The 23,797-nt window shown below is 40.9% G+C and overlaps 1 long non-coding RNA gene across 3 annotated transcripts in view; it reads left to right on the forward strand.

The window, feature by feature from the left end:
* The window catches only part of LOC104315767 (uncharacterized), a 123,981-nt gene that overhangs the window by 74,667 nt on the left and 25,517 nt on the right, over window positions 1-23,797 (forward strand). Inside the window, exons 1-2 of one of the 3 annotated variants that reach the window (XR_011327699.1) lie at window positions 2,941-3,516; window positions 22,805-22,986. The exons of 1 other annotated variant lie outside the window; for it this stretch is intronic. This is a non-coding gene — a long non-coding RNA (uncharacterized lncRNA). Of the gene's footprint in view, window positions 1-2,940; window positions 3,517-21,774; window positions 21,867-22,804; window positions 22,987-23,797 lie in introns of those variants that run through there. One more of the 3 variants, XR_011327698.1, reaches the window with a different exon arrangement.

A 23,797-nucleotide genomic window follows, 5' to 3' on the forward strand; every position in this document is an offset into this window, starting at 1 on the left:
CCATTCTTAAGCGTCGGTCTTTGACTGGCTGCAGTCAACATCCTAATATTGTGCTCAGAAGAGTGACTAATACCTCCTGTCTGGCGTACATCTTGAATGAACCAGTAGACAGGCATGCGTTTATTTCTCATATTCCTGTGTGTAATCAACCTAGAAAGAATTTTTTAGATTTGCTTTTCTTCTGCAATTTTTGGTGGGGACCCTGAGGAAATGAATGATGGAATTCAAATGTTCAAAGAACATCTTTGCCATTACTTATTTGTGGTACAAAGACGGGTTGGCAGCATCAGTTATATGGCTCCCTGACGGATACGCACAATCCCTTGTAGGTCTCTGGCTGCTTTCAATTCTTTCAATAACTCAAAACAGCTCTGAGTTGTCTTCACTCTGAATGAAGAACATCATGTTTTTAGAAATATATTGTTTTTAGATCATTCAGATCTTTATTATCTTTTTTAAAGGGTTTTGATTTATAAGAAGATGATTGTGGAAGACTGGGATTCTGGACTCCAGCAGCAGTCATGTCACTTGTTTTGTTTTTTTTCTCTAGTTTAATTTCTTCTGGAGTTTTGTGAAACATACAGCATTTGAAAGGTGCTGAACAAAAAATAAAACAAAAAACCAAACCACCAAATATTTTTAATAAGCCAAAAGTATTAGTGTATTTGTGCAGAATGAGATGGTTGGTTACCTTGTGTATCAATACTGCTGGTTTTCACATGTTCTGCCAGAATCCTTAGGGATGACCTGAAGCACAGCTCACTGCATCTCCAGTGAGTGTTCCTGACTGTTCTGGGTAACACATAATGTTGCACGGAGATCGGTTGTGCTCTTACCTGCAGTCATGTTGTTCAGGGACATGGCATCTTTGCATACAACTTGTGTTCTTCAGAACTGCTTAAGATTTTAGTCCATACTCATCTTAATCCTTTTCTGTTTAGTTCACTTGAATTCCATCTTATGTGAGTATGTGACTCCATTACCCTTCATCTCCAGTCTGCCAGTAACTTTTGAGTTAATTAGCAAGAGACTGAGAGCAACAGGTTTGAGATTTTTTTCATGCCAAGATCTCTTTTTGGGAAACTCTGCATTCCAGTTGGAGAAAGTAGCTTTTGCCTAAGGGAATTTAGAAGTTTGGTTCACTGTCATGCTGACCTGCAAAGCTGTTTCTTTCTGATGTTCATGTAAATTTTTATTCCTAAGGAATTTAACAAGATTTACCATAGGCAGTTGCCTCTCTTTGACAGCTGCTCAAAAATATAGTTTAAAGTAAGCCTGTAATTTTTGGCACCTGTAGCTGAGTAAAATAAACTCAATCCTGATAACAGCTAACTCACCAGTAATCTAGTCACTGTTGTATGAATGCAAAGTCTCCCAGAAGGTGTTTTGTATACATGAATGCTATATCCTATTCACTGCATATGCCTAAGGATGCTTGAGTTACTCCAGTGAAGACAGGTTTATAAATCAGCACTCACTTTTGTTCAGGATTTCTCAAACAGAACCACTTCCTGGACAGTATGATAAGCACTTTTTTTTATTATTATTTTTATCTTGTTTTGAATCTTTCTTGGGGTTGCTGCCACACATGCTAGAGACAGATTTGATGGTTGAAGTACAGGAAAATACTGAGGATGGTGTATTTAAAGACTATCAAAAACCACTTCATGGACCACTAGCTGTATTTTCAACTACATACATTATTGCTCAGCTATTTACATGGAGCATGTCCCGTGTTCTCTTCAGACAGTGCCATACTGTTCAGACAACACAAAATTATGTGATAATTGGCTTTTTAACATTTTATTATTTTTTTATTCAATGCCAGTGTCATAATTGGATCTGTGTGTCATTTTTAAACATACCAATAAAGTTACATTCTATGGAAACACTTGACAGTACCACAAAAATCCATGTATAAAATTCACCTTGTTGATTTGTAGTTTGCTGCTGCGGTGTGTGAAATACAGATGAGGCTTCCGACTCCAGCCTAATAAAATGAATTGCCATTATGGTTCTACCGTCTGCACACATAATGTGTGTGTTTTACCAAGTGTTTGTCAAAAGGGAGTAGAGTCCTTCAATATTTAAAAGAGGGCATCATACTAAAAGTGAGCTTGTACCACAAAGTCTTTTTTTCTGTCCCCTTTTCCATTTTTAGGTCAGATGATTCAGGTTTTCCTCGGTGCTTTTAACCTTTTGCCATCTGAGCAAGCTACTCAAGGGACAGCTGTGCTTTGAGGCCATCGCTGAAAAAAAATGCCGCCTCTGCTAGGATAGTTCTGTTTCACTATCTTCCATAATGTGTGCTCTTAGTTTTCTTATCCCTTTTGTTACTTCCAATTTTTCCTTGGCACTCAGGTAGCATCCTAGTAAAAATGCCTCTTCAGTATTTCTTTCACCTCTAACACTTTCCTTTCTTAGTGTAAAAGTCCATGCATGAGAGACAGAAAAAAAATTGCCTGTAGCTCATCTAATACACCAGCTTTTCATGGAAGTGGAGACTTAATTCCTGGCAACAGAGCAAAAACCAAAGCATTACTGTTTCTCATTCTCATTTGAACAAAAATTTCCATACCTTCCTGGACGTTATATCCTTGTATTTTGTTCCCCAAATAATAAAGTGATTGTACACTTTCATTAACTTCCTTTATGAAATGCAAGAGAGCGTTTCCAGTGCACTTGTGGACTGTCCTGCCTTGTAAGTTTTTACAATTGATTTTTAAAACATAGGAGTGTGTAAGTGAACAAGAGTGTGTAGGTCAGCAATGGGTAGCTGGATTGTTTGGAGACAGAGTGATAGAGGAGAGGGGGCAGAAATGTATTTAAAAATGCCCTATGAATACATCATGCGGTTCTTGCCCGGTACAGAAATTCTGCATTGAACAGACCTGAAACCAGTGCTGTGTTTGAAAAGCAGAGGCTAAATTCTGATTTAAAAATGGCTTTATGTCTTTATGGAGACCAAATATTTTATTCTGTTTTGAACGGAATAAATCTGTCAAAGGCAACAGTTGTAAGAGATCTATGTTGATGTAAATGAAAGCTGAATTTGGCCCTTCTTGTTCTGTGCCTTTTAGTCACGTGATAATCTTTCCATAAATCATGCACTTGAAAGGTTTTCTTGCTTCCTGCTTTTACCAATCAGATCATACAAAATGCAGATGAACCGAGCTTCGGGTTAATTAAGCATAAGCAGAACACCCCTCTAATTCCCCTTTTGTCACATCAGCCCTGTTTCCCCCATCTGAAAACAAGATAGCAAGAATGACAAACTTTGACTAATACAGTGGAGTTTTTTTTGGTCTCCTCCCTTTCTTACTCTGACCTGTACTTTGCTTTCGTTATAAAGTGAACATAGAAATTACCCTGTGGGAGTGGTGAAACTGCAGCAGAGAAACAAAAACTATTTGGATTCATCCGAAAGCTATTCATTCGCTTGCTCTTCTTTTTCTTAACGGCTCGAAGCGTGCAGTTTGTCTTGTTCTGACTACGTATCTTTCAGCAAGAATGGAGGTAATTCTTTGTATGTCTCTTTCCTTTTAATAGTGCTTTAATTTTATCAGAAAAGGTGTTTATATTTTTATCATAATCTATTATTTTAGCTACTTTAAATGTGTATACAGTTGCCTGGTGGGCATGTTTCTGTTGATCTCAGCAAGCTCTTTTTCCAGTAACTTTTGGGGGGGGCGTGGGGGTTGGTGGTGTAGAGGAATGGGGTTTTAGATTCAGATCCAGGTTATACAGGTGAAAATCACAACTCTCTCCACAGGAGGTTGCAGAGATGCTTCCAGCAGACATCAGCATATTTTCAGCCAAAATTTAGTCTATAATGGGTTTTTGTTTTAATCATCTGCATATACCAAGATGAACATCTCTCTGTACTGTTGTTATCGCCAGTACTTTTTGTGTTGGGGAAAGTACGTTACTGTAAACTGATGAGCAAGTTCTTGTTGCTGTTTTCTCTGGTGGGATAAGATATTTTTAGTAAGTCGTTTCAGAAGTGTAGGACTTCCTGCTACTTTTATTGTTAATTTGCTGCAAACTGAAAATGCAGGATGGGTAGCGTTTAATTCTGAGGGGGTCGTACTTGCAATGCACAGTAAGTGTTACTGGTCCCGGGCTGCAAGTGCAGGTTGTTACAGTTATGAGACAAGTGGTACGTTAATGGTGAAAGTTTTGTTTGGCTGGTGGCTGAAGCAGCAGCGTTAAGAATGCCTCTTAAATATCGCAAAGTAATTTTATGCTCCTTAATGCCTTCGCAAGGTTTTTGCATGGAGGAAGGAAGGACAAACGGAAATCCTTTAGATTTGGCGCATATTACCTTACATAGGCACTTCTAGAACTCTTCCAAAAATCTCTTCTTTGGTATATTTCTGTATTCCTCACGTGAAATATTCCCGGAGCATTAATCCTAGCAAGTCTTTGGTCTTGCTTGTGCAGTGCCTGCAAACAGGCTGTGTGTGTCTGCAAGGGCAAGAGGAAGCAGTGGCTTTATGGGAAAAGGCAAGGTAACGAGTTTTAAAGAGACACCAAGAAAGAAGGACCCTCTGGTTATGCGTCCTGGTTTTTAAAAACATTACTAGATGCTTAATAATATATGTAAGTATGGCTTCTAATGTTTACATTAGTTTTCATGGTTGAAATATAGGTCAGTTTGCTTCTGAAAATGTAGATTTTCTGAAGTGCCCAGTGAAAGCTGTGTTTGTCAGTCTTTAGTACTTTCAAGAACAGCAGTCAACTGTATTGAGCAGGGCAGATTTACATCAGAACGTTTAAGTTAAAATTACAGTTCTCTCTCTGTGATCTTGAGCATGACATTGCATTTTTCTGCACTGCAATTTCCCATCTGGAAAATTAGGATTAATAATACCTGCTTCTCTCTTTACACTACGTGAATGAAATTTAATTCATTCTTTACTGCTGTTGTATTAAACATATTCTGTAAGAATTGAGAATTGCTACAGCTAGGAATTCTTCCAAGTGACTGTAAAGATTTCATAAACAATACGTGATTAGTTACAATTAATGGTTCAACTGTATTTCTATAGCAGCTCATGCCAATACTCCCTAGTTGTTTCTGTTGAGTTGCAAGCCAATTAGACCCTAAAACTAGGCTGGTGGAAGAACAAGAAGAGTTTACATGCAGGATAGTCATTACCATCAGCTAAATAAGATCTCTCCCCCCCCCCCAGTTAAAATTGTGGAGCAATACATTGCTGTGTATTCTTGCATTTCTGCTGTTCTGTTAATTCAGAAAATTCAGTTAAATGAGCAACCAGTTGTCCAATGTCAGTAGGACTCTGACACCTTCAGTGACCAACCCAAGATAAAAAAAAAATCTTACAAATATATTTGCTATCATGGCACTTGTGTTCAATGATTATCTGCATTTTTTTTTTTTTTTGGTGAGTATTTCTCTGGACTTAACAAATAACTCAGCTATTTAAAGGCTGGATTTCAGCCTCTTTGCTCAAAATTTGTAAATGTGCTAACATATATTTACTAGCTATAAGAAGCTGACTAAGTAGAGATGCAGTGTAGTGTAGGTAAACAAGGTCATATTGTCTCTTCTTACTCCATTTTGGTTGTTTTTTTTAAGTAGTGAGTGAATTGTTTTTCAAATATTTGTATTTTTGCCATCAATTTCCAAGTGATTAAGGCAGGAAAGATTGTCCTCATGTATGTCAAAAAAGTGGATGTGAGAAGAGCAGACAGAGTTTTCTTCTCCAGTCTTTCTCTATGGCTTGCTAGGTCATGCCTGGTACATACTTTTGTGCCTGTTGTCAGTAAAACGAGGTTAATATTTGGAATTGTTCACAGGATCAGAAATTCTTTAGTGAATCTGAACCCTTATGAAAACATGAGATGGAAACTGTAAAAATTTGTGCCAGTGTTTTAGACCAGCTTTTATAACTGAACTAAAATTTTGCAATGATGAGTTTGCACATACATGCAACTAAAGAACCTACCTCTTTTTTGTCCTTTCTTTCAACTCTCTTTTTAACCACAGCACACATCAAAGTATTACCAAAAGACTGAGTGTAGGAATTTATATTTGGAGATCATTATCCATAGATGACTTCATGTTTGTTCCAGTCTTCCCTATTTTCAGGTTCTGAAACACTTTTGTAACTTTTTCCATTCACATCCGTGCTTTGAATCAAAGCCATTTTGAAAAAGAAAATTATTTTGAATTCTTAAATGAAAACTTCCAAAATTTACCTTCAGCTTTAACAAAACTCTACTGCTACAGCCTTTTTTTCCTAAACTACAGAACACAGCAAATGAAAATAAATAGAAGCTGGCATGTTTCTTCTTGTGCAGTTTTATTGGTGTGCATGTTTGTTCATTTGTCTGTTAACTTGTAGAATTCCATGATCTTACAAAGTGGTTTGCGGTTTGGTTTGAATTGGTGAGACTTTCCTATTTTTTCACATTTTAACCATTACTGACATTTTAATGCAATAGAAACAACTCGGCAGAGGAGCCACAGTTTAGTGTTCGGGGTTTTTTTGTTTTTTTTTTAAATAGCCATTAGATGTTATGGTGCCCTGTGTCACTGCTTTTAGAAGATTTTGAAGTTACTTGATGGATTTTTGAGCGTATTTTAATGAAGCATTTCAGAGGCACATACATTTGTATTTGCATGCCCAGTTGTCAAAAGCTTGCTAACAAATGGGGTGACAGGCATATCCCAAAAAGTGTATTTTATACACAGCTGTGATAAGGGTAGCTACAGCACTTGCTGATCTTTATGTACAATATCTGGGTTGCTGCTTTCAAGAGTTTACCCCTTACCTGCAGTTGCACAGTTACACATAGCGTCTTTTTCTTGCTTTGTATTCAAATCAAGGAGAGTTTGGCTGGTATCCTAAGCGTGGGTTTGAGCAGCAACATGTTGAACTGGGTTTGATCAGACCTCTGTGACTGCTGGAATGTGAATTTGACCATGGTGGCATATTGACAGCTGTATTTTCTTTTAAAAAGCAGCATTGCGTGCTGTACATGCTGTAACAACAATACCACTCTGAAGCAAGAGGTCACATTGATCTACACCAGAGTTCACCAGTACTGAGACTTTTACTGAGGTCACTAATGAAGTGAAACAACCTTTCCAGCATTTGCTTTTCCTATTCATGGTGCCAGTGGAGGAGCTGGGAACGGCCTCCTGGAGTTTTCAGGGAAACTCATTGTTCGTGTAAACCCTGAGAAGGAATTTCCCTTCCTTCTTGGCCTGCTAGGTATGCAGTGAACCATAGAGTTTGTTTTAGCTACATACCATCTGCATTTTATTTTTGTTTTGTTTACTGACTTTCCACCCGTGTATGTACTTCTTTAGAGTATTGGTATATTGTTGTATATTCCACCTTTGTCGACAGCCTGGGTTTTGCTGCTCTGAGCAGTCTCATGTTATGCAAGTTATTGGTGTTTGGAACAGAGCTAGTGGTGGGAAAAAAAAAACAAAACGTGGAAATTTTACCTGTATTGTATCTTCAAGAGAATGGGCATTGAGCACTTTGATTGTTTTAGGGCTGCTGCTGTTTGTCTGGCATACGTGAGGTTATGTACTTTGTACTCGCCTAGCACTGTGTACTAGGACCTGCAGTCCTTGGAGTGCATTGCTCTCAGGAGGATGAAAGTGGCTTCTTTCTTCTTCATTGGCATCTGCTTTTTCTTTTTTTTTTTTCTTTTTTTTTTTTCTCCCTACCTCTTTGAACAGCCAATTTCTTGCTTGCTCGAAGAATTATTTCTTCCTGAGATGATTTTACCCTCGAAAACCACTGTTCCCGTGAAGATCTAAAGCTGATACCCAGCAAGAATAACCCCAGCCCCCAGGACACCAACAGGAGTTTACTGCTGTTTGAGCTAAAGTGGTCTGGTGTGTATAGTCGGGTCTGTGACGTCCATAAGCAGACTATTCGGGTGGTGACTTTACTGCAGCCAAATACCAGAACAGTGATACTGACTCTGGACTAAACAACGCTGATGTTGGGAGGCTTTGTGAAGTGCTGCGTGAAGCCACATAAACTGCTCTGTACAAACCCTCGAGGCTGAAGTGCTGTGTTAGAGGAACATGACCACGTTGGTTTGGGACCCAGGCTGGATCTGTGCCTTTCAGCAGTGCCATGGCCAAGCTAATAAAACCACCCCAAGATGCCAGGAGCTAGCTTTGCAAAGAATAGTATTGTTGTTGATGGTTTTTCATTAACTAGGTTACCCCAGCTTCCTGTTATCAGAAATATTTGAGAGTTGATGGTGTTACATTGTATCAGAGTTCCTTTCTCCTGCTTCATGGTCCAGAAGTTTGACTGGCTTTTCTTTTGAGATAGCATTAAGCTGTGTATTCAGTATCACTTGCGATCCAAACATTGCCAGATTGTTCTGAGGGGCGAGCCTCTGGTATCATTGCAGCCAAAATCTAAGTCACCTTATTAACTTCTTCAAAGCTAGGTGAGATTGAACAATTGGTTAATGTTCAGTGAGCAAAATTTCCTTTTTCTGTACAGAATTTGCATCCAACAGCAATGTGATGATAGGCCTGGATGACCACATTTAGTAAAACAGTCTCCTACCAAGAGTTCTTGCTGTTAGGTAAATCAAAACATGTTATTCAGAGGGTGACTCATGGAAAACTAAGTAAAAGTTTTATAATCAGATCCTCTGCAAATGCTAAATAGCACATCACAATAAAATCGTTAAAGTCTCCTTATATAAATTGTTTATATGCTGCTAATCCTTTTTTATGATGAAAAGAGTATTCAGTGGGTTTTAGTACAGGAAATTTGTATAATCTTTTAGTTACCTATGCATTTGACTTCTGTGGTTTGGCTGAATTTGAATATACTGCCTGATTTTACATCTGAAGAGCCTACCTGAACCCAGCTGGAAGTTTCTTGTGCAGAATACTTCTCAAATCTTCTGTCACGGCTGCGGAATAATCTGGATTACACTGTCTTCACAAGGGAAAGAGATTACACAAAATGCATTTTGCTGTCAATCCTTCCAGAGTGAAGTTCCATCCTTCCTTGCAGAGTGCGGTACCTTTGTCCCCAAAATTATGCTGATGATCCTTTCCTCTTTCATTTATGCATGTTCTAAGTTCTGAATCTTCATTCTTGAATACTTGCATGTTGAAACCTGGGAGAGACCTTCTGTAACCTTAACCTTTACTTGCCATGGAGAAAAACAGTTGGAAAAATTTAACCGAAGAGTTTAAGATCTGTTTCCTTTCATTTAGAGTAAAGCGTGAAAGAGGGCTAGCTTTCAAAGGACTGACAGCTTTAAAAGCAGATTCATTGAGTTACATGTACAATGCAGTAACCTTTAACAGGTTGAGTGTACATGTAAGTGTGTGGGCTGGAGGAGGCTGAAGTAGAGGCTAAATTGAAGTTCGGTGAGTACAGAATTAGGGCTGACCAAAAGTCTGCACTATAACTCTGGGGAATATAGTGACTTATTAAGATCAGTGCGGTTGGGAGGAAGTACATAGTCAAATTTTCCCTCATACTTACACTCAAATGTGGATAGTAAATAAAGAACATACTGCATTTTTTGGGTGACCTTTCTTTAGTAGTACTTGTCTGGTCTTTCTATATCCTTACTCTTTTCAAAGAGGAATTCACGGGGAAATAAATAAGGTATCACTGACAGTGCCAGAGTGAATTTGCTTATAGATGTGAGCATAAATGGTATTATGAAATGGAGCAAGTGGGGTGTAGGGAATTTTCAGATCCCAAGATGAAAATAATTTCAGAGAAGTGTAGACAAGTTTGAAGCATTACCAGTACAAATGAAAGTTGCTAGGTCCTTTTTCGCTGCCACCCAATTCTGTACCTTTTCGCAGCAGAGAAGTTGGGGGTTTTGTGGTTGTTGGTTTGTTTTTTTTTTCATAAGACCCAAAAATATGAACAAGCCTGTGTGGATTTTTATAACGTGATACTTGCATCATGGCATCACAGAATAATTTAGATTGGAGAGGACCTCAGGAGGTTTCCAGTCCAACCTCTCACTCAGAGTAGGATCACCTGTCTCTGGCATTTACCTGGTAACATTGCTGGAAATAAGATTTTAAAAGTAGTTGTGATTATTTAGCCATTGAGGTGAAAAAATGCCTGGCAGAATAAAGGCTACCAGTGCAATGAAAATTGTTCAGTCACACTTGTCATGAAAAGTAATAAATACTTTCCAAAGTGGGTGATAGAGGCAAAGAGGATAAAGGGAAGATCAGACACACCACTGTTGAACTTCTTTTAACTGATCATCCCTGTAATGATTTTCATCACTTACCAAGTATGCCTTAAACTAACTTGTAAGTTATTTCAGTATTGTGACCCCTCGCTGAGACTCTGGTTACAGGTCAGGAGTCATTTCACTGCAATTCAAGAAGCCTGATAGTGTGAGACTGCTGGGATTTGAATGACCATTTTAAGCTTGATGTGTGTTCTGCCTGTTTGTTTTCAACATCAGTGGGTACCATTAATGAACCTTGTTGGAAAAAATTTATACTTCAGTGTATTTTTAATGGCCTTTTTTTCTTTTTTTAACCTTTTAATATGATGGTGATACAGAGTGCTCTGTCTAGGCAAGGTTGCGTGTTCTACTGTGGGCTCGTGGTTGTAGGACAAGCTTGCTTTCTGTCACTGCCCTCTTCCGGACAGACTGTAGCTCATCTGCTCACATCTGTACTTCTCTGTTCCCTTCATAACCTTTCTCTTTCTGGTTGCTTAGGCTGTATCTTCACCGTCTCCTTAATGAGGCCCAAGACCACACTGCCATTGCCCCATCTTTATCCTTAACCCAGGCTTGGACCCTGCACTAGGGGCAGGATTTGTGCAGTCGGATAGCTGCAAACTGAGAGCTAGAGTTGGCACAGAGGTGGGAGAGCATGAGTGGCAGGAGGAGACGCGAGTTCTCCCTTTTCAGAAGAGGTGTGTTTTATACTGGACTCGGCTGGACTGCACTGGAATTTCTGGAAGCATTAGAGAATTCCTGATAGGTCCTTATCTAGCAAAGCATTATAGGCATGTCAGTAATCCACATGAAATTAAGATGTTGTCCATTGGGGCCTTAATTTTTAGTAACACTTAGTTTTGAATTTCCTCTGTGAACTGAAAGAAGAACAATAAAATAATTATCCAAATTTTATATGCCTTTTAAAAAATTATTTCCTGACTTCATGTTTAGACATAGTGGACTGACTTCAAAAAGCCTGAGTATTCACAGTTAAGACTGAGGACCATTACTGCTGAATTTAAATGATACTTGAAATGAAAATAATGTGACACAAATGATAGACTTAAGAAAGAAGTGGGAGACTGAACTTTCCGTGTAACTAATGGAGCTAAGGAGGACAGGAGAGAGTACTTCCTGGATATCAGCTGAAGCCAGAGGAGGGGCATGAGTACACTTATTGAAGGAAAGAAATACATGAAAAATCTTAGAAATATCCAGCAAATTTGGAAGAAGAGGAATTCGGATAAGCCCTTGAAAAGCAGGAAGTTGTGCTTGTTAAAATTGGTCCTTCTGAGTTGCAGTTCTTGGCACTACTTGGCACTACGACTCAGTCAAGTAGTATGTTGGCACAAGCTGGGCTTGACCAGGAAATGGTTTTCTCTGGAGCTTAGCGTTGAGGGGAAACAGCTTCGCTTCTCTTTGAAGGCATGCCTGGAGAAGGTGATATTAAAAGTGATTCTGCTTGAGCAAGTTCATAAAAAATTTGTCTGGGTGACAATAAATGTTTTTCAGTTTTGCCCTGATCAGCTTCTTCCTTTGAAGTTACTGTAGCTTCTTTATACGCTGTTTGCATTACAGGGAGAAGCAGCTCAAACACGTAGATTTACAAGGCAACTTCTATGTTACAGAAAACTCTCAGGAGGTGAGATACAAGGTTTTATATAAAAATGAAGAAGACCCTGCTCCCAAAACCAGATTTATAACATAGAATCTCATTTATCCCAGTGGGCTTAGTCCATATTTCCCTGTGCAATCTCAGTCATTTTCCAATTTTAATAAAATCTTTCTTCCTCCTAATTCAGGCTCAACCTGCAGAGGAATTTTGCTTGTTGTTCTGTCATCCCATCCAGTCCAGAGTGGAAGAAAGAGGATATATAAAACTCTGGATTATGACATAGTTGTGAGGTCAAATAGAGGCAAAAGGGCGCAGCTGAGAGAATGATTTTAATCTTACACTAATTGTAGTAGTAGCTAGTAAAAATGGGCTGCGAATCAAGGCTTCATTAACAAATATTCTCAGGTGTCAGTTTAAGTTGGACCTCTAATATGGAGCAAAACTGAGGGATGAACATGCAGAAGAGATTTAAAACTTCTAGTGTCTGAGACTTTCATAGCCAGCAGAAAGACACAGACAAGGTTTTGGTAGCAGCTTACCCCCTTCCTCTCCCCCTTTTAATTGTATCTCTTTGCCAGATCTCTAGTTCAGGGAAATGTGTCTCATCATGTAGTTTCATCTGCAGGACAGTGGGGTTTACATTTGCTTAAGGTTTCAGCGTGCAGTATTTCTGATCTTCCACGGACAGTTGACCACAGCAGCTGATACCCTTGTTATTTGGCACATATGTACAGCAAGAATGGGGCTGGCTAAAGTCACGGTTGTTGAAGCAGTGTGGAAGCAGGTACCTGCCCCATAGTTAGAGCTGCTTATATATCTAACCATACAGCTCTAACAGGCAGCTGCAGAAATAGTGATGGATAATAGCAATGCAGTGTTGTTAACAAGGTGTTCTGCAATTAAAAGACAAATATTCCTTCAGACTTCCACTTCTGCCCTGTGAAACAGCTATTGCCATTACACAGAGGGGTATTGGGGCACAGACAGTTTATAAGAATCATCTGTGACCTCAAAACAAATGTTCAAATGGGGTGTAGCGGCACTGAATGGATCAGGCAGAAAACCAGAGCTCTGGTGGTGCGGAGCCTGCTGTTACCTTTGAGAGTCATTCTGTTATTTCAGCACACCACTTACTTTCTCTGTGCATTAGCCTCCTTTTTTTGCAAAGTAACTCTTAAGGGCTTCAGTCTATAAATATGACTGAGGAAAAACAGCCCAGGGATGTACAGATGGGAAAAGTGGGTTTGGCTGAGCCCTGTGTTCCTCTAAAATACAAGAGTAGTATGAAAGATCATTCCGAGATAGAACAGGTGCTGAGGAGTCCACCAAATCCATGCGGCTGTTGGAGATCAGAATAAAAGACAGCTCCTTCAAGCAGCTTCGACTCCAAAAAAGGAGATTTGCCAGAGATGTCACAGAATTGAATGAAGACTTCACTTTCTCCTGCGTTTCTGTGGAGGGAGATTGGATACAGCCATAGCTGTCAACCATGGGAAATGCTAAATTAGAATTGTAGGTAGGTAGGTGGATAAACAGGGACAAAAGCTGTAATTACTGACTGCTGTTTGGAAAGCACCCTTGTGCTCTCCAGGCCTCCTGGTGCAGCGGTGTGATGCCAACCAACTGCAGAGGAGCCACAGTTGGGTGCCAGCGATTCATACCCATTTTGCAGAGTAGCTTTGAGATCTGCAGATGATATAACTGCTAAGTGTTGTTATGAATGATTCAGAGCTTCTGGCTCCTACTTCCACACATGGATCATCAGACTGCTTTTCTCTGCCATTTTAAAATAATTGTCTGAATTACCTGAATATCTTCGAAGCAGCTTGAATTTTTGTTCAGGCGCTGGCTTTAGAAATGAAATCTTTCATCTGATACACTTAACGTTAATTTTGTTTCTTTAATGGGATTCTCTTTACCCAAATTTACATGATTCAGCTTGCAGTCTGTTGGATATGTTCTTCTCTTCCAGTGATAAATTTGCCCAAGCATCTCCCAGTATGTGTTGAGAAACACGTAGGTAGCTGTTTGTGTGCCATCCACTTCCACAGGCAGATAAACAATGAGGGGTTTGTTTGATTGTCGCTCGAACAATACTTGAGAAAAGCTCTGTCGCGCCTGCCTGTCAGTTCTGTTGTTGTACTTTGCTCTTGGTGACATCATTGGTGGCAGCTAAATGAAGTATATTAATTGTTAGATGCTCTTTGACCAAGGACGTTGACTTTTCCTGGCAGCCAATTGTATACTGCTGGTTTTGCTGGAGAAGCTGCTAATCTACTGTAATATAGTAATTTAGTTACAAGTGTTGGTGAGAGCAGAGTGGGTCTGTTTATGTAGATGGGAGATAACTAAAAGAGAGCTAAAAGCCGTGGGAATTACTTTTAAGTTTTTGAGGTCTGATGCTGCGTCAGGAGCATAGAGCTCTGAAATGAAAAACCTTCTGCTGTGTTAAAAGTTGCCGTGATACTTCTGAGGTTAGTCCTAGCATGGGGAGCAGTGCTGTATTATAGGATCACCTCTTCTTGCGGGTAGAGGTGTAGCTCAGATGGATTGCAGCTGGGCACAGCCAGGCCTGTACCACTGCCCCAGGACACCTGCTTGAGTGTTAAGAGTTCATGTTACTTCCACAGAAGTGATCCCTTTGGTCTCTCCAGTTTCTTCAGAAAACTGTTTATATACATGCGGTTGTCTGCTGAGGAGGAGATCAGCAAGGGCAGTGAGGTTAAGAAATGCTTGCTGCTAACTCTTCTGACACTGAGAACAAGGCTGACTGGCCAGGGAGTTTCCAGATAAGATATATCAAATGAAGCCGTGCTGCAGAGGCCAGTACAACGTCACAAGTTTCAACACTACTCATAAATAGCCACATCCTTCTAACTGTCCTTGGGATCCGTCCTCTTTGCAGTCAGCTTTTCCATGCAAGGAGAGCTTAGCCCTTGATGCTCCGCTCTAGAGAAACGCTTCAGCAGCACTCGTCTTGTTTTCCTCCCAAGAAGGATCTCCTTCCATGACCGTGTCCTCTCCAGTAATGTAAATCTGAGGCAGTAAACACGATATGTGTGGCATTGAGGTGGAGACTAACTGGTTAACTTAAGTGGGAAATACAGTCCAGAGCTAGTAGCGCGCTTTGAACATCTTGCCCTTAACCATAGGATTATTCATTCTTCCTTACTAACATCCTTTTATTAAAGTAGAAGGATATTGCATGATGAAATCAAATTTCTGCTCTTCAGGTTACTGTGTTTGCTTTCAATTTAATTATTTTAAGAGTGAAAATGGATCAATTACTTTCACTTTGCACATTGGCCCAAATTCTTCATCCAGCTCTTGTGTACTAGGCCAGTGCTGCGAAATTTAGTTTGCAAATTGAGCAAGAGAATTCTTGAATGAAAACTGTAAGAGGCAACACTTGGGTTTTTCCACGTAAGTAAGTAGATAGAGAAAAATCTGCACTGTAAGTCATTGTCAAAAAGCTCCCATTTTCCGTGTTGCTTTTTACAGTAGCTTAAAGCAGCATTTGAGAATTTATACCACTGTTATTCATCTGACAGGGCTGTGAAGTTCCCAGCTTCCCTTCTGTGAGGGAAAACATCCCAAGTAACTGTCTGGACTAAGTCAGATGAATCATGTCATGGAAGTGACAGTTTCTTTGCAGTGACTATAAAGGGGTTCCCTGTGACTAACTCAGATACCAACATCTACGCTGCAGGTATTTAAATAGAAGTGAGATTAATCCCACTTGTCAAGTCTCCTCCTCGCTTCCAGTTGGGACACAGTGTATTGGGGGTTTCATTGGCTTGGGAGAAAAATCTGGAACAGAATTCTAAGGATTTTAATTTATAGATATCTGCCATTTTTTCCCCACCGAATTTTGCAGTGGAGTTTGTAATTACGCTGAGAAATTAACCTGTCTGTCAGAGGACTTGCGGTTCTCATTTAAAAGCAGTCAAAATGCATGGTAGATATATATTTGGAAGAAGTTCAGCATCATCCAGTAGAAACCTGCATTTTGGGACAGGCTACAGCCGTTCGTTTTGGTAGCTCCAGAAACTGTGCTCAAACTGTAGTAATTGCCGTAGACCCCCCAAACTGCTGGCATCTCTGCATTGGCATGTCCTAATAGGAGCAGGAGCAGCATCCGAAGTGCAGGCCCAAGGGGACTGGAAAGATTCAGGTGAGGTTGTTTCATCATTATGTTTCAAATTAGTTTCTCTTGAGTTGTTTGTACATTGAAAATAGAGGCCTTGCTGGAATATTTCTGCAGGATAATACTGCTGTGTGTTGATGTCTACAAACTGTTTGTTGGCAGAGTCTGTAGACATCCACACAGAAATGTACTTTGGTGCATTTGGAGGAATATTTGCCCAGCAGGTTGATGCCACGTAAACATGAATATGTACATACACAAATAATGTCAGACTGATGGATCAGGAAAGAGCAAAATTCCCGAAGAGCAGTCTAGGATGGATGGTGCTACTGCAGGCTTTCCTGTGATGGATCAGGAAAGAGCAAAATTCCCGAAGAGCAGTCTAGGATGGATGGTGCTACTGCAGGCTTTCCTGTGCTGCCTCAGGAGTGCATTTTGGTTCTTCAGTGAAGCCGATGATGGTGAGGGCAGTTTGTGTCTCTGCTGGTTAGTTCAGGGCATCTTTACAAACTAACTCCTACATAAGGGAAGGAAAAAAATTGGTTTTGCTGCAGTGCTGGGGCTCAGCTGTTCTTTCTTGGAAGGGCGAAGATGGTATTTCTTCTACCATTCGGACAAGAAGCACTCTTTGCCATTGCCCTTCAGGGTCTAGCAACAAAATTTCTTTCCTTTTCCAGTTTAAATTGACAGTTACTTTCCATTGACATGAGTGCCAGTTCCAAGGACTGAGTCAGGTGTTGAAGTGCTCATAGTAAATTGTTAATCCTTGTCTATTGAAATTGCACACACAGGGAATGTGGGGTGCGATGCCATGACAAGTACCGTCTCTGAGCGCCCGCAATCGTTACATTGGTGCTGAACTGACTTGTTCTTTTTTGAGGGAATGTTAGTTGGGGCGGATACATGCTTGTGCTAATGCACTTTTAAAGTGGGTTGAGTTAAATTAAGGAACTGGCAGCGAGAACAAGCAAGAAGCCTAAAGGAAGCAGTGCTGCCAAACGCTGGCACCCCTGCCAAGGCCAGTACACCGGAGCACAGCTAGGTACACTCTGAAACGTGTCCAGCCCAAGAGGTGACTTGCCCGTGAAGCTGACTCAGAGGGTCGTGGGCTGCTGCATGTTTGCTTATCTGCTGTGGAGCGCTTGGGTCTCCGGGACACGAAGTGCTTGACCCTTTTGGAAAAGCTAGATTTTGCAATGGCAAAACTTGATGCTGGGGGTTGGCTAAATCTTCCCCTGTGGTTTGGTTGTGCCCTGAATGCTCTCCCTCCCATCAGTTCATGCCAGTGATGTGTTGAAGAGGTTGTGAATGGGTTTTATGTCTGTTGAGCTCTTGGGGATGTGCAGAGAGTGGAACATTGCTCAGCTCACGGTGAAAGGCAGCGTTGTGCCTCCAAAGGTTCAACTCACTCTCCTATTTTCCTCTTGTCTCAGCTCCCTCTCTGGCACACACATACTCTCCCGAAACATAAAGTGATTTACTAAGGCCACACCAAGATCAGAGTTAGAAGCGCTGGAGCTTAGGTCTCCATGGCAGTCCTGCTCTCAGCTCGCTGACTTACGTTGCCTTCCTGCGCGGGCACATTTTTACATGCCGTGTCCGCGTATCTCAGTTCTTTGGCTCTTGAGATACCATTTTACCTGTACTCTTCCATCCTAGGTGAGGCTAGCAGGATAAACATTGTTTGATCCAGAGCAAAGACTTTGCTGTGATTTCACTGAGATGCCAAGAGTTTAAAACGTGCCATCTAGTGGCATAAAGAGCACTCAAAATAAAGGAAATCCCCTCAAAAATCCACCTTCCTCCTGATACTTGTTATTTCTGAAATGCTCCCTTGTTTGGGGCAGAAGATGAATATTTACGGCCCCTACTACCCTGTTAGGTTTTCTGAGTGCTGGGGAACTGAGCTCTTCAAGGTTTTGTTAATCAGAAGGAGGAACAGGGTATTTTTTTAGTCTATTATGTAAAGTTTATGCTAAATGTAAGAGGTCTGTACCTTCATACCAAGAAAACAGAGTTCATGCTGGTATTGCATCCCCTTTGAGGATCTGAATCAACTTTGCAAGCAAAATAAATCTAAGGTTAAACCACCCTTGCTTTCGGGAGGAGGGGAGAGGGAGGTAACAGTAATGTGCTTGTCTGTAGCCATGCAACAATTCATCAACAGAGCCCTGTCAGGAGATGCCCTGCATTTGTAGATCAGCACTAGGACATACTCCACCCCAGCTAGTAACGTGAAGTACTTCCAGCTTCCTCTCTGCTAAAGAAGGGTGCACCAAAATTGCAAAAGGCTCGAAAACCTTTCTAAAAGCCTACATTCATCACCAAGATAAGAATAGGCCTTAAAATGAGGAGTGTTGAAAGGCATGAGGTTTATACCACAATTTGGCATCTGTATGCAGTAAATTACAGTCTGAATTAAATCCGTCTTGGGTGTTTGTCTTTACTGTTATCTTCTGTTCAAGCTCTGGCGGAGAATTAAAGTTGCTCAGGTTGTTTATGTGTGCTTGCTGTTCCTAGAATTTTTACCTAGAGGTCATCGTGTCCTTTTCTCTTATTACCAAGAAACTTGCTTGCTGTTTGGATTGCATTATGCGATCCATCTGTTGTAGCTGCCAGAGTAAGTCAGGAGAGCAATTCTGTACTGCCTTACATGCCCCTCAAGTCATCCTTTTCATGCCAGGGTCAGAATTCAGCCATTCCTATCGTCTCCTACAGCTCCAGACTTTCTTTGTGCGTGCTGTTTGTTTGCTTTGCGCGCAAGCCCGTGAGACGAAATCTAAAAAACCCTGAAATTGCCAACACTGGAATTCCAAACTTAAAATAATACGGAAGATGCCTGTAGAAGTAATAAGAAGAGTTAAACATCTAAGAATTGCCAGCAAGCTAAGTGGGAAGCAAAAAAGTGTGCCAGTATTAAATGCTAGAAGTGTAGCTGTCCTAACTTGAGGTCTGCTTATACAGCTTGGATAAAATGCAGGAAGACGCTTAAGAAGATAAATCGGAACTAGACTTCCAAATGCCCAGAGAAGTCCTTTTCTCTGTAGGGTAAGGGTCAAGCTGCTCTTGCATATTCTCTCAGTCTGAATCTTTCACGTCTTTGTGAGCAGCAGCGTGATTCAGAAGGAGGGGTGAGAGGTCACCACTCAGCTCATAAATGTGTAGTATCAAAATTACAGCATGCTGCTAGGCTGTGGGGATAGGAGGAGAAAGCAGAGTATGTCTTCCGCTTCCCACATAAGAGACATAGCAATAGGAAGATGCAGAAGGGTGAGTAGCGTCTCTGACCATATTTTCCAAAGAAAATTTTAGTGTAGTGCTTTGTGCTGGACCTCAGTGCTGTATTGTGGACACCTCTGAAAGGTTAGGCCGAGGTACCTACAAGATCAGTTCTATAACACTTTAATCTTAGGCAGGAGGAGGTTTAGTTTGCATCTAGTTTAGTCCTTGAACTGCCTCTACGTGGTAACACAAAATGGGACATGGCCGAGGGGAAAAAGCCCTGGCATTATCGATGAAGCGCTGTGGAAAGTGCATGTACTAATCAGGTGGAGACTGATTTATTTATTTGGATGCAGACACTTAAATGACACTGAAGTGGGTATTTTTGTCTCGCGGGCTGTGTGTGTATGTACTAACTGCACCTACTCAGGGAGCCATGCTGTCCTCTCAGCCCACGTTAAGACATGGATGTTTTTAGCCCAAGCAGGTTCCCTGCACCAACACCGCATGGCACTTAGACCAGGTCTTCTCTGTGCAGCCTGAAGACCACCATAAGATGTTATTCACAACCTTTCATTTTTGTTTAGTGGGGATTTTTTTGTTGGTTGGGGGTTTTTGGGGGGGAGGGAGGGTGTGTGTGTGTTTTGTTTGTTTGTTGGTTGTTTTTTGTTTTGTTTTGGGGTTTTTTGGGTTTTGGGGGTTTGGTTTTTTTTTCATTTTAAAGCACCTGATGCTACAGTCTACCCATTTGGTAACTTTATTCTGAGTACGAGAGCCTGAGTTTTAAGACCTGGTCACGTACTCAGCTTTTGGTCCTAAAGACTGAGTTCGAATTTGGTGTGGCATGACAGTATCTGGTGGTCCTGGGAAGTGCAGATCTTGCTGGAGCGGTGTCAGAGGCCTGTGTGAGGCTGTGGGAACCAAACCTGGTACAGGCTTACCTGTGCTGCATCCTCGCAAGGATCCTGGAGTAAGCCATCCCTGTGAGCACACCTGGGTTGTGCTCCCTCCTAACAGGCCACGGGAATAATCTAACACGGATATGCTGTGGACCACAGTTCAGAAAGCTGTGTTACTTATTAGACAAAGTGGATGTACCTGCCAGTGGAGTGATTTGTTCAGAAGAAGAAAAATAGCAACAACATACTTGTAAAAAAACCAGCACTGAGAAAGTTTACATCATGCATTTTAAAATGGTTCTCTTTTGTATGTGTTGGGGTTTTTCTTGTTTTGGTTTTGTTTGGGGTTTGCGTGTGTGTGTGTGTGTATTTTTGCTTTTTTGTTGTTGTTGTTTTTTACCCAAAGTTAAATCAAACTTGGGCAAGCGATGAAGATGAGCCATTCCAGCTACTACATGTTTTTTATTTTAAGGAGCATGATGTTTTTATACCAAAAAAGCAGATGCTTTTTACCTGTCATCTTTCCTTTGGCTGAGTAGGTTTTGATTTTATGGCAGGAAATATTTGACTGTTTGTACTAGTGGGATGCAGCATTTGACTTTACAACTGCAATGCAGGTCTTTTATTAGTAAAACTTAATGTGTAACAGGATAATTCCGTTGCACCTACTACTATACTGGCTTGATTTTGTACAAAATAAGTTTCTACTTCCTTGAAGGCCTTATATAAGCCTTAACTGGGAACGAATCCAGCACGTTCGATCACAATAAAGGAGCTGCTTCAGAACAGGCTCTTCTTTAGAAATAGTCGTAAATAGGTTTATATATAGGCACTGCTATTATACACAAAACTTGCTGAAGAAATGTTTCCTGAGAACTAGTGCCTTTAATGTACGCCATGGGGACTCTGCTCGAGCTAATTTTGAGCAAACCTGTTGTAGTAATTCAAGGCAAGGTTTAAAACACAAGAACATCTCTCAAATCCATATCTGCTGAAAAGGCTGGGTATAGAATGGCTGCTTGCTGTAAAAAAGGCATTTGATAAAAAGGCTTGGAAACTTCGGCTGACATCCTACGTATGCAAATGCAGGTGCCGTACATGTTATATTTGGATTTGAGGGTTTTTCAGATCCATTTCAAGTCAATTGGTAGCAGCCTTACGTGGTTTGATCCCTCGCTTTCATCACCCATGCCCAATTATTATACATGAGATCCATCAGCCCCCTCTCACCGATAGTGCCTGCAGCTGAGCATCAGCACGTTTGGGAACAATAAAGGGCTGTCATTTGGGAGTTTCTTTCCCTTCCTAATCAGACAGGACCCAAAATTACTCCTTCGCAGAGCTCACCGATCAGGCTTGTGTCTTGAACAGGTACGCTCACATCTGAGCAGTGTGAGGATTGGTTTTGGGGATCTTTGTGGGTTTACATTCAGTATTGTTGGTTGCGTGTTCTCGTAGAGTTTTGTATAGGTACAGGACAAAACGTGGAAAGACTCCTGCCTTTGTGATTGATTTTTGAGGATAATTTGCTGTTTCGTTCCTCGCCTCGTTCCTAATGAGCTGAATTGTTAAAATATGTTAATGTAAGGAGACAACACGAGAAAGGGTGAAGCAATATACTGACACATTGAATAATTAGATCATCTCTTGCGCAGGAAAAAAAGTCAAGTACGAAACAGGAACAAGAAGTGCCTCCCTCCCCCACTGTAGAGGCACCAGGTCTGGCTCTTTCTGCATGCAGAAGCAGGTTAGACAATTAGATCTTTAGTATTAATTGATTTTTGTGAAATTCTTGAAGATAAAAAGTGTCATGTATAGTAACTGTCTTCTATTCATCTGCTATTTTTTGGGAGAAGTTGGGAGTCTCGTTTCAGAGGGCTGAATTCGTGAGCTGCGTAATTTGTAATGAAACAAAAAAATGACTGTTGCAGGACTGAATTTGTAAATGCTGTAGTGGCTAATCAGGTCTTCTCAGGAAAAATCCTTGTGAATTTTGTCCTGAATAAGAGGTAGATTGAGGGAATTTTCATAAAGAGGCACAGGACATTGTGGCTGCCTTTCTGATAGTATTTGGCGTTTTGGCAAAGCAGTGCTTCGTATTTCTTAAAAGATTTATTTCTTTGAAATAATAACTGCTTAATAATCAATAATATCCCAGCCCCGCGTGAACCTACGCCTGTGGGGAGGGCTGTGACAGTACTCCGTCTTTACTTACATGAGTAAGCGCTCTTCTGTGTTAAGTTTACTTGTTTGATAAACATAACACTTTGCTTTTGTTCTCTTAATCACTTCCTTCGAAGAGTTAACTTCCTAAGCAGCCACAGATTAGTTCTCTCAGTTGTTTTAATTATTTTTCTTGTCACGCACAGTGAAGGTCTAGTGTTTGTGAAATGTCTTTTTTTTTTTTTTTTTTTTTGTCCCCCCTTCCATGGCAGCTTCAGTGATGCTGGCATTGAAAACCTAGCCGAAATGCTCTCTGTCTGCAGTCCTGTCATTTTTTTTATTTTTTTTTTTTAAACCAAGTTTCACCTTTTTGAATGTGAGTGCTACAGAATAGAACACTTGTCCTTTAGGGTGATTTGAGCGCTCCAGAGTTTTGTATTCCTGTAAGGGGTACTCGAGAGACTGTAGCAGTGGGCTTCCACATGCTCGCTGCTGAGTAATTTCCTTTTGTATTGCTGACAGGTGACTCAAAGCAAGAGCTAGCAGATGGCTGCATCGTTAGCTGGTGGCCACAGCCTTAGGAGATGAGTTTTGGAATTTCCATCAAAGTCGGGATTAGGCTCAGGATATGCCAGTGGCACAGAGCACCCCGGGGGAGTGTGGAAGAAGAGGAAATCATTCATAGCGACTCATCTTGTGGTTGGGTGAGTCAGGGGTCTGCTGTTGGTGGTCAGAAAGGCACGTGGCTGACTACACTGTCTTTGTGTGCTCTGCAGGATGCAAACTGTCTCTGAAAATTAATACTGTCCTTTTGATTTTTGTCCAGTGAGTTATTTCCAGAAAGGAGTTACTGTATTTTCTGGAATGAGTATTGTGAAATTCTCTTTTTTACAGTGGGCAAGTTTTCAGCTGGTGATTTATCAACAAAGTATTTTACAGGATCATAGTTAAAAGCTCTCCTTAAAAAAAATATATCCTGTGCGATAGGGAAAGTAAAAGCATCTCAGTTTCCAAGTGATGAAGAAATAACCGAAAGAGCTGGTTCTTGGAATAGTAGCTCCATTGGCACTCATTGGTGATTTCCTGTGCATTTGCTGCAAGAATCACTCTGTGATGTGAGTAGGTGGTACTAAAGGGTTATTACGAAACCAATTTTCAACCAGACGTTTTGAGTCATGGATCGGGAAGAGGGATAGCAGCTTCAGAGCTTTCTCTTTGTTCGAGCAGTGCGCCTGAAATGCACACACAGGATATTTTGTGCTTGTATGGAACAAGGCAGACTGGGGATAGGTGTGGTACTACGCAAAGTGCTCTTCTTCATGGCACTCCATCTCAGGGATGGGAAACGAGAACATGGGCTGAGAGCCGGCAGCAGCGTGCAAGGTGCACAGGGAGCAGTTTCCTGACTGTCTTTCAATTGTAAGTATTTTCTCGTGGTTTTTCCCAGACGTGAGAGACAAAATGGAGTTGCGTCAGGACGGATGTCTGCGCCAAAACGAGGTGGTGGTTTGGAGC

This window comes from Haliaeetus albicilla, chromosome 14, assembly GCF_947461875.1.
Source record: "Haliaeetus albicilla chromosome 14, bHalAlb1.1, whole genome shotgun sequence".
In the NCBI taxonomy this organism is placed as follows: Eukaryota; Metazoa; Chordata; class Aves; order Accipitriformes; family Accipitridae; genus Haliaeetus; species Haliaeetus albicilla.